The sequence below is a fragment of the Pelodiscus sinensis genome, chromosome 3, assembly GCF_049634645.1.
Source record: "Pelodiscus sinensis isolate JC-2024 chromosome 3, ASM4963464v1, whole genome shotgun sequence".
In the NCBI taxonomy this organism is placed as follows: Eukaryota; Metazoa; Chordata; order Testudines; family Trionychidae; genus Pelodiscus; species Pelodiscus sinensis.
The window spans coordinates 7,374,682-7,386,759 of record NC_134713.1 but is presented as its reverse complement, the minus strand read 5'-3'; the positions used below and the strand labels follow the sequence as shown (position 1 = coordinate 7,386,759).

The 12,078-nt window shown below is 44.5% G+C and overlaps 1 long non-coding RNA gene across 1 annotated transcript; it reads left to right on the top strand.

The window, feature by feature from the left end:
* The first annotated feature begins 977 nt into the window (after nt 1–977).
* On the top strand, nt 978–11,062 carry LOC102452574 (uncharacterized). The gene is made up of 4 exons (XR_332359.4): nt 978–1,090; nt 3,577–3,707; nt 4,249–7,568; nt 8,326–11,062. It is a non-coding gene; the product is annotated as an uncharacterized LOC102452574 (long non-coding RNA).
* Nucleotides 11,063–12,078: the final 1,016 nt, after the last annotated feature.

The window sequence follows — 12,078 nt, the reverse complement described above, 5'->3', positions numbered from 1 at the left end:
TCACACATGCAGCCAGTGCTTCCCAGACTCAACTGAGTCCTGGAATTCCTGGCTGCACTGGGACCCTCATTTAAATAGAATGGGAGGCATTTGGTTGTCTTCAAAGGACTTGTAATCATGCAGTAGATGTTTGTTAGGTGGAAATATACCTTGACAGGGTCCGGCTGGAGGGCTAAATTAGAGAGAGAGAAAGGCAGCTCTAAAAGGCAGCAAAGTCTCCATCCCTAGAGGTGTTTAAGTCTCGGCTTGACAAAGCCCTGGCTGGGTTGATTTAGTTGGGATTGGTCCTGCCTAGAGCAGGGGGCTGGACTTGATGACCTTCTGAGGTCTCTTCCAGTTCTACGGTTCTATGATTCTATGAAGTGCCCTGGCTAATCAGAAGCAGGGGAGACAGGCCAACTGATTGTTGGCTGCCAGGGAGCCCTTTAAAAAGAAACCTTCCCTACAGGAGGAGAATGGGAGAGGAAGTGGAGAGAGAGGAGACCAGAGCAGATAGGGAGAAAACCAGAAAAACTGAGCAAAGTAATGGCAGCATTGCCAGAAACAGCACGGGGTGGGGAGGTGAGGAACTCCAACAAGGGGTTGGGAGCTCCCTTTTCCCCGACCATCTGAGAATCCAGCTGATAGCTGAAAAGGACTGTTTACCCAGCCCAGACTGTCCTGGGGAAACCAGCTCTAATGCCCCCTTTGCAGCTGAGGGACAAAAGCTTAAACGCTGCTAAGGGCAAGTGGGACGAGTGGCACAGTACTGAGGTTTCCAGTTTAAGGGCTGAGCAGGGGTCTGGGACCCAGGAATGGGATTACAACTACTTCACAAAGGGGATTATTAACGGCCTCTTCCTGAAATTCCCCAGGAATCTGTATGATGCTTTGCAAATAATACTGGTTATTATTAACTGATTGCAGCGTACACTTAATACATGTGCAGTGTTTCAAAATAAAATTTCAACAGTTCCACATTTCACAATCCCCAGCAGCCAAAAAGTAGAGACTCTCTATCTTGGCGTCTTTTCTCTCCAGCAACGTTCAGCCATGAAGATTCTCTACCTTCTTTTTGCTGTCTTCTTCCTGGTGCTGCAAAGCTCTCCAGGTAAGAGCATAATGAAATGAAGGGACAATATAAAGAAACATTTGTGAGTCTATTCTAAGATTTCCTAGAATGTTGTATCATATTCTTCCAACTTTTTTTTGTAAACAGTACTGTGGTTTACAGCAGGGACTTGACCTTTGACTGGAGAATAGTCCCGGGGTATGGCTACACTATGCCACTCTTAATTCAAACTACATTGCAGGAGGAGTAACGGTAGTTTGAATTAAGGGTGTTAATTCGAACTACCTACCCCGTGCTGCGTGTAGTTCTAGCTACCGGGCATTTAAAAATGGCAGCGCCCGGGAACATGCAAATGAAGCCTGGGATTTTTAAACCCCGGGCTTCCTTTGCAAGTTCGAATGACTACATTAGTCACCCTAGTTCAAACTAGGGTGGCTAGTGTAGCCATACCCCCGGGTATCAGAAAGGTGGCATTAATGTGTCTATTAAGATCTGAATAGATCTGACTGAACTAGAATCTGCAACAATATCACTAACAATTGCTCTGGGATCTCCCAGGGACCGGTTCTTGGCGCTACACTGGTCAATTTATTTCAAGTACCTGAGAGAAAAAAAAATGAAATCGTTGCCTGTAAAGTTTGCAGATGACTGACATAGTGGGATTTGGATTTGGATCTCTGGGTGAACAGGGCACAAGCCAACAATCACAGAGCTAAATATAAATATCAAGGAACAAAAAGTCTGGCCACACTAATAAGCTGAGGGATTCAACACTAGGAATCAGTAACTATGAAAAAAAAAAAGATTTGGGGGCTGAAGTTAGAGAATCAGCTGAAATGGTTAAAAGAGTTAATAGATCCTTTTGATGTATACTAATAGAAACCTCGAGTAGGATAAGAGATTATTTTACTTTTGTATTTCACACTTCTGGGATACTGTGGTCGGTTCTGGTGTCTATATTGGGAATCCAGTTCATCACCTACGGTGTGTCTAGACTACAGGGTTTTGTCGACAAAAGTGGACTTTTGTTGACAAAACTATATCTGTGTCTACACTATCACCGAATTCTGTCGACATAACGTTGACAGAACTCGGCAGTTTTGTCGATGGCAGTAAACCTCATTTTACGAGGAATAACACCTTTTGTCGACAGAGTTGTGTTGACAGAAGACGTTAGTGCATCTACACTGTCCTTTGCATTTATACTCTCATGTTGACAAAGCAGCTTGTTTTGTCAACAGAACAGGATGTAGCCTAGACGCTCTTTGTCGACAGAAGCTTTGTCGACAGTATCTGTCAACAAAGCCTCTGTCGACAAAAGCCTGTAGTCTAGACGTACCCCTAGATAGCTTTTAGACAAAAGCCACAGGAAGAATTAAAGGATTTGAAAACCCGATGCATAGTGTTAGACTCAGGAAGTTTAATTCTTTTGCTTAACAAAACAGCTAAAGCAAATAATGATTGGACAATTTACCAAGGATTAAACTCTTAATCCTATTACATCAGATTAGATAATCACAGTGGTCCCTACTCACTCAATCACAAAGGTATTTCAGTACCAGACAAATTGGTCGAAACTCTAACAAAGAAGGGAATTATCAGACACATCGATGAACATAATCTGTTGGGGAATAGTTAACATAGTTTTGTAAAGGGAAATCATGCCTCCTCATTTTATTAGAATTGTCTGAATGGGTCAACAAATATATGGGCAAGATTGATCCAGTGGCTATAGTGTATTTAGATTGTCAGAGCCTTTGACAAGATCCCTCACCAATGCTCTTAAAAGGCAGCCTTCACTTTAGATTACAGGCTTTTGTGCATTTAATTAATGAAATGACAAACATACAATGAGCTTGTACAGTCCAGGAATTTACTGAACAATACAAGAGGCATATTTCTGTGGGATAAGGCGGAGACTGAGACTTGACAGGTGTTGCTCTTCAGAATGATTCAAGAAAGCGTTGCTGGTAGTATTCCAATGACTGGGAGTGACTACAACTGTGCATAAGCCGAGCCAAAAGTGGCTGTTTTCACCACAGAGCCATGTAGGAGGCCTCCCACATTCAAGAGTTGCCAGCGCATGTCTGTTTATTGGTCCAGATTATATTTAAGAAAGGCACAGCGTATTTTAAAACACTCTAATATTAATTTCCTAATAAGCCATATTTGGGCAACATTCATCCTGTCTGGAATATCTAAGCTTGGCAATTGGCCATTGAGATAGAAATGCCAAGAGCCAAGTTTTCACAAGCAAGACTGTGCAGAGTCTCACAGACAAGCAGACTTCTCACTGGAAGGGGCTTGTTCAAACCCATCTCTTTCTAGATGTTCCAGCCACCCAACCCAGCACTGAGCCAGGTCAGCCCTGCTCAGGCACAGAACTACAAACATTTACATACTACCATAGATCTAGAGGCATGAGAAGATAAGTGGAACGCCTTGGCCTGCTTCAGTGAATTGAAACTGCCCTGCTTTCATTTACCCTGCTGTGTGAATGAAAGTCAGCACTCTTCTCTGTGCAGGATTCACGTGGATCATCTATGACATCAATTCTTGTCGACGCGCTGGGGGTGACTGTCGCCCACAATGTTACCCCTTTTTTCCAATGATGGGATCTTGCGGTCATCAGTGGAGCTGCTGTAAAATGAGAAGGGTGAGTTCAGGATTCCACATGTGAGACCTCACTGTATTCCTCGTGGAATGAGGTTTACAGCTAATTCGATCTAGGGGCTTTAAATCAGAATCCTGTTTCACTACCATGTGTAGACGCGGACAGTTACTTCAGGCTAGTCAATTTCTAAAATGGCAACCGGTCAGGAACATGCAAATGAAGCGCGGGATATATAAATCCTGGGCTTCATTTGCAATTTTGGTCACCCTAGATCGAACTAGGGGGCTAGTGTAGACATACCCCCAGATATACAGGGATAGGAGACCCATGTTCAGAAGTCTGGAGCCTGGTGGGTAACCAGTTCATATGTTTTGATACAACCGACTACGTTCATTCAAACACCGTAGCAACGTGTTGCAGCCTGGAAAATGAATCCCGTGTTCTGGCATTAACCAGGGGTATCTGCACTCACCATTCAGTAATGGGGAAAGTCCTGCTGTACCTTCCATTTGAAATGCAATGTTCTATTGTTCTTGTTTTAATGGATAGAAACATAAAATGTGAAAGTTTCTCCCTTTTGTAGATTGCAGAGTGAGCGATGGCAGCAGAGATTGTCGATGCAGGATCTCTGAGAATATGATGGGTGACATTGGATGATTTTCTTCTGGGCTGCAAAGAACCTCGCAACCCTTAACAAATTCACAGGGGAGCGTGTTCTTCTTTTTCATTAATGTAACTGGTTGGCGTGCTGCATCACACTTGTGTGTACTTTGATTTGGTTTTGAGTGACATGTGGGTGATGTATACCTATGTTTTCCATAAAAACAATTTATTTTTTGAAAATTAAATACAAATAAAATAAAAGATCACTGTCATATGTTAAGTCCACCTGGGAGTGTTCCTAGATCAGCAGACATCCATATTCATGTTTCCCTAAGATCATGTGGATTAATCTTTGCCTGTTCCTTGGTCTCTTTACAGAGTCATTTAACTTGTGTTTTTCCCTCTACTACCATGAGGGAAAGACAACAGAACTCGTGGCCGCTTTGCTCTTTCTATGTAGGCAGCAAAATTTCAACACCCTGGGACACCATTTAGCCCTCCCCTCTACTTTTGCACCAAATTTGGGTGAAGTTTGCCAGAGAACGGAACATGCTGACCTTGCTTCCCACATCCATTGCCACACAGCCATGCTGCATTGTCCCACCCCACCACCATGGGGCCTCTCCTGAACTCGCTTCTCAGGCCAGGAAGGCTTGGGGGAGGCAGAAGGTCCCTGTCAACCAGGAGGTTATGGGGGAAGAAAAGACCCTACCTACTGAAGGAGGGAGATAAAGTCTTGTTGGATAGGACCCCCTGCCCTGAGCTCCTTCTCAACCTTCAAGCTCACACTTTCCACAACCTCAGCCTCCTTCCCTCCCCCTTCAAATCCCCAAAGCCCTGCCCTGCCTCCTGCAACCCGCACACCAGAAGTCCCCTGCGCTGAAGGACCCAGGCAATGCCAGGTAAGTCTCCTAGTTATATTATATTGGATTATATGCTTTAATGAGTGTGTCTGGTGCTATGCTTTTAATCTGACTCTCGGGACTGCTAAATCTAAGTCTTTACGTGTATCTGTGCAGCTAAAGTAAACTTATAATGACATCCAGAAATTAAGTTAGGTTTAGTTTATGACACTCGTTATTTGTCAAATCACCAGTGCTGGCGTCAATTATATTCCTAATCTTTAATTCTAAATTAATTGAATCAATTTTTCCATTATTTTGATGGTGACTGATGCCAGATTAATTGACCTGTGTTCACACCGATTCTCCCACTTGGCCTTTTTGACTAATGACATAACACCAACTCTCTTCCCAACTTCTGGAATTGCCCCAGAATTCTAACATTTATTAACAGTGCATCTGCCGTGCTAGCCAGGACATATGGCCCCAGCTAGGTGCCATGCAGGGGCCCAGGCCTGTTCCCCACACACGTATACATCTGAAGGTGCATGACAGACTCCTGACCCCGGGGAGAGACACTGCGCACTGCCCTCCCTCCAGACGCCCCCTCTACACAGAGGCAGGGCACATCTCCCTTCCCCTGCGCCCCCTCCACCTCCACACCACACTATAGGCAGCACAGGCGCTGGGGTGCAGTCCTGGGCCAGCTCACACTCCCGGGGATAGCAGGATGTGATGGTGTGGAAACCTGCCATCTTCACCTTGCAGAGGGGGGCTGGGTTTCACCCACTGTGTCCCCAGGGAGAACTGACCACTTCTCTTTGTGAAAGTAGAAAGAATTATATTGTAAGAGAAAGATAAATTATACTGTAATAATAGAAGAAGTTAAAGGAATACTGTTTGTCCGTGAACAGGAAAGAGACAATTATGTTAATGTTGTTTGTAGGGATGCAGGATGGATCCGTGTGGAACCAGGTGTGTCTGGGATAACAGGAAAGGAACATTAGGTGTTAGGCAGAAAGTAATTAAAATAACCAGGGAGATATGGACAGGAGATTGTTGAGGCTTGATATGGAAATGAAGATACTTGACTAGTCTCATGCTAATCATGTGAGTTTTGCCTCCTTTTTGGATCATGTTAATTTTACTTTCTTTTGTCTATATAAATCAAGGGGTTTGAGCCTTGTATGGTACTCACATTTTCTGGGTGTATTAGCACAGCGGCGTTGCTAATAAACAGAGCGGTCTGACAAAATTGTGAGTCCCGAGTCTGACTTTGACATCTTTTTTCACCACATCTGCAGCACCTGTGAGTGCAGGGCACACCACCTCGCCTGGAACATCCCCGCTTCATTGACTATGTCGATATGTCTAATTTATATGCCTCTGTCGCCAGGCTAGACATACCCTCAGTATAAGATCCTCTATAGCTTGAGCTATAAAACCAGCCAGCTGAAGAGTGCCCTTGTTCTTACCTCTCACCATAAATGGTCTAAGTGCCGCTACATGGGACAGCAAACCACACTAGAGGTGTGGGTTGCACTTGCACAGACAGAGCCCAAAGGAAGGCTGAGAGGATGGTGATAGAGATAAATGGGAGAGGAAAGAAGAGAGGAAGGAATTGAGGGTGAGAGTGGGGAGTAGCTGAAGAGGACAAGAGACGCCCTGGTGTTACCTGAGCAATTCCAAGCAACTAAGGGGCGCAAGGCAGGGAATCAGCCCTGCCTGTTACTATCCATACTGGTGCTTGTGCAGCCCTGGGTTGTCAGTGCTAGGAGTAATCCAACAGCTCCAACTGGACAGCTGTCTTCCATGGCTCTTACCTTCTTCTTTCCCTCACCTTTTCTCTCCTTCACCTCCTCTCTGCCTCTTTCTTTCCTCTTCCCTCCTGCCTACTCTCTTGACTCCCCCTGTCCTTTCACTCCCTGAATGCTTCTCTTTTCAGTCTTCATCGTTAAGCCTCCTTTTTTTTTTCTTTCTTCCCTATTAGCCATTCCGGATTATGTAAAACACATTAGGCCACCGTGGTTTGTGCAAAATATCTTGGGACATATAACGAAGATTTACTGGTTTAACTCTGGTCAGCAACATATTTCTGCAGGCCACTTCCCCTTGCCCTCCCTCTGTTGCATTCCTTGGCCAACTTGATGTGACTTTGTATTTTTCCCTAGGTGGCTGTTCCTGTCACAGAGAGGACACATTTTGAAGTCAGGATAGATTCTTTCTGTAATGTCTTTTAGAATCTGAGAAACGTTGGGCTAAAAGGAACCACAATGTACCCTGGATCTAGTGGAGATTCAAAAGGTCCAACCACAGTTGAAATTGTGGAATTGTTACAATCTTGTCTCGGTGAAATTCCATCTTCCTCGTTGCAAACATCTTTTGCCATCCTAGTTTGCATAAGACACATTAGGCCACAGTGGTTTCTGCAAAAGTTCTTGGGACGTATGAAGAACAGGTATTGCTTTAGCTCAGAGGAGCAACTTACTTCTGCTGTCCACTTTTAATTGCCCCCTTCCCTCCTGGCTTGCTCGCTTTGGCCAACTGGATGTGACTCTTTGCCCCCTTGTCATGTGGCAAGTTTTGGTCAGCATTTGGATCAGCTGCATCAAAGTCAACTTCAAAGTCAGGAGAGATTCTTTGTGTAAAGTCTGTTAGAATCCGAGCCATGTAGGGAAGAAAAGGGCCTTTTAACTATTTCAGCTGATTATTCATCTTCAATTCTTAAATCCTTTTTCACAGTCAGTACTTTCTAGAGGGTATCCCGAAATAGCTACCCCATGTATGTTGAACGCGTCCGCTATTTTGAAATATAGTGGAGGCGCTATTTCACCATCCCTGTAAACCTCATTCTATGAGGAATAAGGGTTGGCTCGAAACAGTGCTTTTGTTTCAAAATTTGGGGCTGTGTAGACAGTACCAAATGAGGAAATTAGCTATTTTGAATTAGACTCGAAATAAGCTATACAATTTGCTTAGCACAAATTGCGTATCTTATTCTGAGTTTTGGGTGCTGTGTAGATACACTCTAGGATTTCATTCCTCAGTCAATAAGCGTGGCCAAACTTTTTGTTCCTAGAGCCATATGTTTTGATTTGGCTCCGTGATTGTTTGCTTGTGCCTGGCTTGCCCAGGGATTCAAATCTGTCTGTATCAGTGATATGTCTTAAGACACCAGGAAATGTTACAAATGATAATTTCATGTTTACTTTCAGGTCCTTGAAAAAAAATTGACTCGCGTAGCACCAGGAACCAATCATGTGGGACTCCAGGAGGTAAAATGGTAGGGATATTATTTTAATTGATAGTTCAACCAAATCTGAATAGACCTTAATAGGCATATTAATGCCTCCTTTCTGACTCCTGGACTATACTCCAGTCAAATGTCAAATCCTTGCTGAAAACTACAGGACACTTTTTAAAAAAATAAATTCTAGGAAAACTTAGACAGACTCACAAACGTTCCTCTATATGGTCCCTTCACATCATTATGTTATTACCTGGAGAGCTTTGCAGCAGGAGGAAGAAGACAGCAAAGAGAAGATAGAGAATCTTCATGGCTGAAGGTTGGCTGGGAACTCAACGTCGCTGGAGAGAAAAGACTTCAAGTTAGACAGGAGATGGAGCGTCTCTCTTTATGAACTGCTGGGGATTGTGAAATGTGGCCTTGCTGAAATGTTGGCTGCATAAAAATAGAAACCTCAAGTAGGAGAAGAGAGATTAGTTTACCTATGTATTTCACACTTCTGGAAAACTGCAGCCAGTTCTTGTGTCCACACAGTGAGAGTCCAGTTTATCAGCTACAGAGGTTAAAGACAACAGGAACAACAGGAGAGAATATGGGGAATGTGTCTCCTTGGTACCACTATGCAGCACCTCTAAGATCAAAATGGCTGCTCTTTACAACATTAACACTTCATTTACTAAAAGGAAATGGGTACACATTTCGAATGCTGATTTGTGAGGGTCTGTGCACGTGTTTTAGAGTCTGTAGGAGTCTGTCATATCATAACACAAAAAGTATTTAATTTACCACAGAAAAACTAGGATAACGAGCCACATGTCAGCTTCTGATTGATGCTCATACTTTTAAATATTTTAGAATGATTACATGTCATTCTCCCACTCAGGACTGTATTTTCCATAACTAGCTAAATGTGTGTATGTGTGTGTGCGTGTGTGTGTGTGTTTCACGCTATGATCTGTCATATCCCATTATACAATGATCAAATCGGACACAGAAAAAATGGGAATTGTATCTTTCTCTTTCAGTCATTGTTTTGGTATCATGCAACACAATGACAGCTGCCAATCTGATTCCATGATAACTTTTCTCACATGCTTGTCCATTTCTGGACAGGACTACATTCTGGATATTATTTCTCAACTTGAATGTCCTGCTGGCCTCAGACTGAGGGGACCTGATAGGACCGATGTGACTCTCTGGAGAGAAAGAGAGCTGGGAAGAGCAAGAGGGCTGATCCTGACAAAAAGAAATGGCTGAAAAATGAGGCCTGCAAAAGCAAACTGGGAGGAGCTCAGAAAAGAGCTGAGTAGAGGAGAATTTGGGATCACAATATGAGCGCAGCTGAGGGGAAGAAACGTTCACTCAGCCTCTGAGGAAGCATCTGTAGTCCAGAGAGACTTTTAATAATCTTTTGCCACACATGAGGGAGGTTTTTCTTCAGCAGGGCTAAACCACCCACTCAACAGAGGAAATGAGGCCTGCTGAGGGGGACAAAGGAGACTATTATCTGAGGGGAGGAGGGGGGAGAGGTTGGCAATTCAAAAGAGCCAGATCTTCCCCAGCTACTTCTGGGGTGGTACCGGCAGTGATGAAGGCAGCCAGGCGAGCATGTGGAAGCCAGAGCCAGGCCAGAAGTGTGCAGCCACAAACACAGCAAGGAGCTTATTAGGAAACAGCAGGGGGCATGTTCACTGCTTTGCTCTCTGGGATGGGATTGCTGTCGACAGGTCTGAGGGAAACTGAGGCTGTGTCTAGACTACACCTCTCTGTTGACAGAGGGATGTAGATTAGGCACATTGAAATTGATAATGAAACGGGGAGTTAAATATCCCGCGCATAAACATGGCCACCGCATTCTTTAAAAATAGCGCTTTTCCCAAAAAACCAGCAGTCTACACACGGATCTGTTGACGATAAAGCCTTTTGTGAAAGATCCTGTAAGCTGGGAGGGGAAAGAGGCTTTCCCAGACAGAGCAGGCTTGTTTGTTGCCCCCAAACTGCTACAGGGACAGAACAACCCCACGGTTTCCCTATGATCACATGGATCCATTTTTGTGTGTTTCTTTGTCTCTTTACACAGCCCAGTAGTTTGTGTTGTAGTCAAAAGAGTTGTGTCAGTCACAACATGTCTGCACATGATTGACAGCCCTTGGCATTGCTTCCAGGCATGATTTTCCCCTCTGCTCTCTTCCCCTCCCCACCTTAAAGGCCTCAATTTTATATCTGATCTTTCAAACATGGCCGTGTGCAGCACTCGTCAATGCAGAAGAGGGCTCAGTGCAGCAGGGGTCCCAATTGGTGGAACTTTTCTGCCCTTCCACTTAGCTCCAGCACCTGGTAAAGTCCTTTTCTCTCCCTCCCACCGTCCCCAAACAGCACGGGCCTTTTCCCTCCCCCTGGCCTCCTCCACCTGTCATAGGTCTTCTCTCTTCGCCGAGCCTCCTGGCTGGCAGGGGCCTTCTCTCTCCCGACAGCCTGTTCATGCCAGCACCGCCTTCTCTCTTTTCCCAGCCCCTCTGTCAGGGTGGGCCCCAATTCCTATACAGCACACTGTGTGCCCAGCCCACACTCCTACATTACTGGCTCACAGTATCCTCAATCACAGGAAGCCATTCTGTCCTTTTTTAAAGAATCAACACGTTTCTGTAACGGGATGGGAACCTAGAATTGAGAAACATTTTAAAAACAACATACACACAGAATAATAATCAACATGATACAAAAAGGTACAGGAGCTGCTCATACCCACAGTTTGCTGCCAAGGCTCTTTGGAGGGTGAATTGTTCTCTGAATTTCTTCCTGAATGAATCATGAGCCCCTGTACAGCCCAATGCAGCCTGTGGACCCTTTTCTAGTCACTTCCATCAGTTTTTTACCAGACTGGGGAGGTTTCGTTGGTAGAGATGCTGAGCGTGTAATCCTGGCCCCATGAGAGTCCATGACAACACTCACATTGACATACCAGGAGCGAGTATTTTAATCAAATTTGTAATTCCCCAGAGGGCACAATTTGTCGGATGTAACAATATCACAGAAAATGTGCAGTCTATTTTAGTAGTCCCATATCTTTTCAAGGACGGGCAGGAACCCTTTGCAGATATTACAGCAAAGCCCCTAAAACCTGCTGAATAGTCAGGGCTGCATCTCTGGCTCACGGAGGTGTTAGATTGAGTAACAGCAACAGCCATTGCCAGAGCTAACCACAAACTCTCACTCAGTTCTGAAGTCATTTCATCTCGTATTAATTACTTCTATGTTATTTGTTTTATACCTAGAAGTCCACACACATCCAGTGCCCCTTGGCCTTTCTCTGTGGAAAAAGTTCCAGGGAAGATCAGTAACCTCCATATATTGACAAACAGCTGACCTAGAGGGCAATGCCTGAGGCGGAGAAGCCTCACTGCCCTGACACACCTTCTCCTTGCTCTGTTGGTTTCCTCCTCTCTGTGGATTCTCCTTCTTTCTCCGCTTTCAGCAACATGTTGTATTTGGTGCTAGCAAATGGGCACAAACGGAGGAAAGAGGATGAAGATGAAGGGGAGAGAGATTGTAAAGGGTCACTGTAGCTTTATGGGGCGTTTGAATGAATATCACAAGGAAATCTCAGGTGTCCAAGCCCCTACAGCACCCCTAGACCTTTTCTGAAATGAAGATGGCTTAAATTTAATCCCGTTCACTTCTTGCTCTCTTTTTCCAGGGAGAATGAAACAAATCCCAGAAT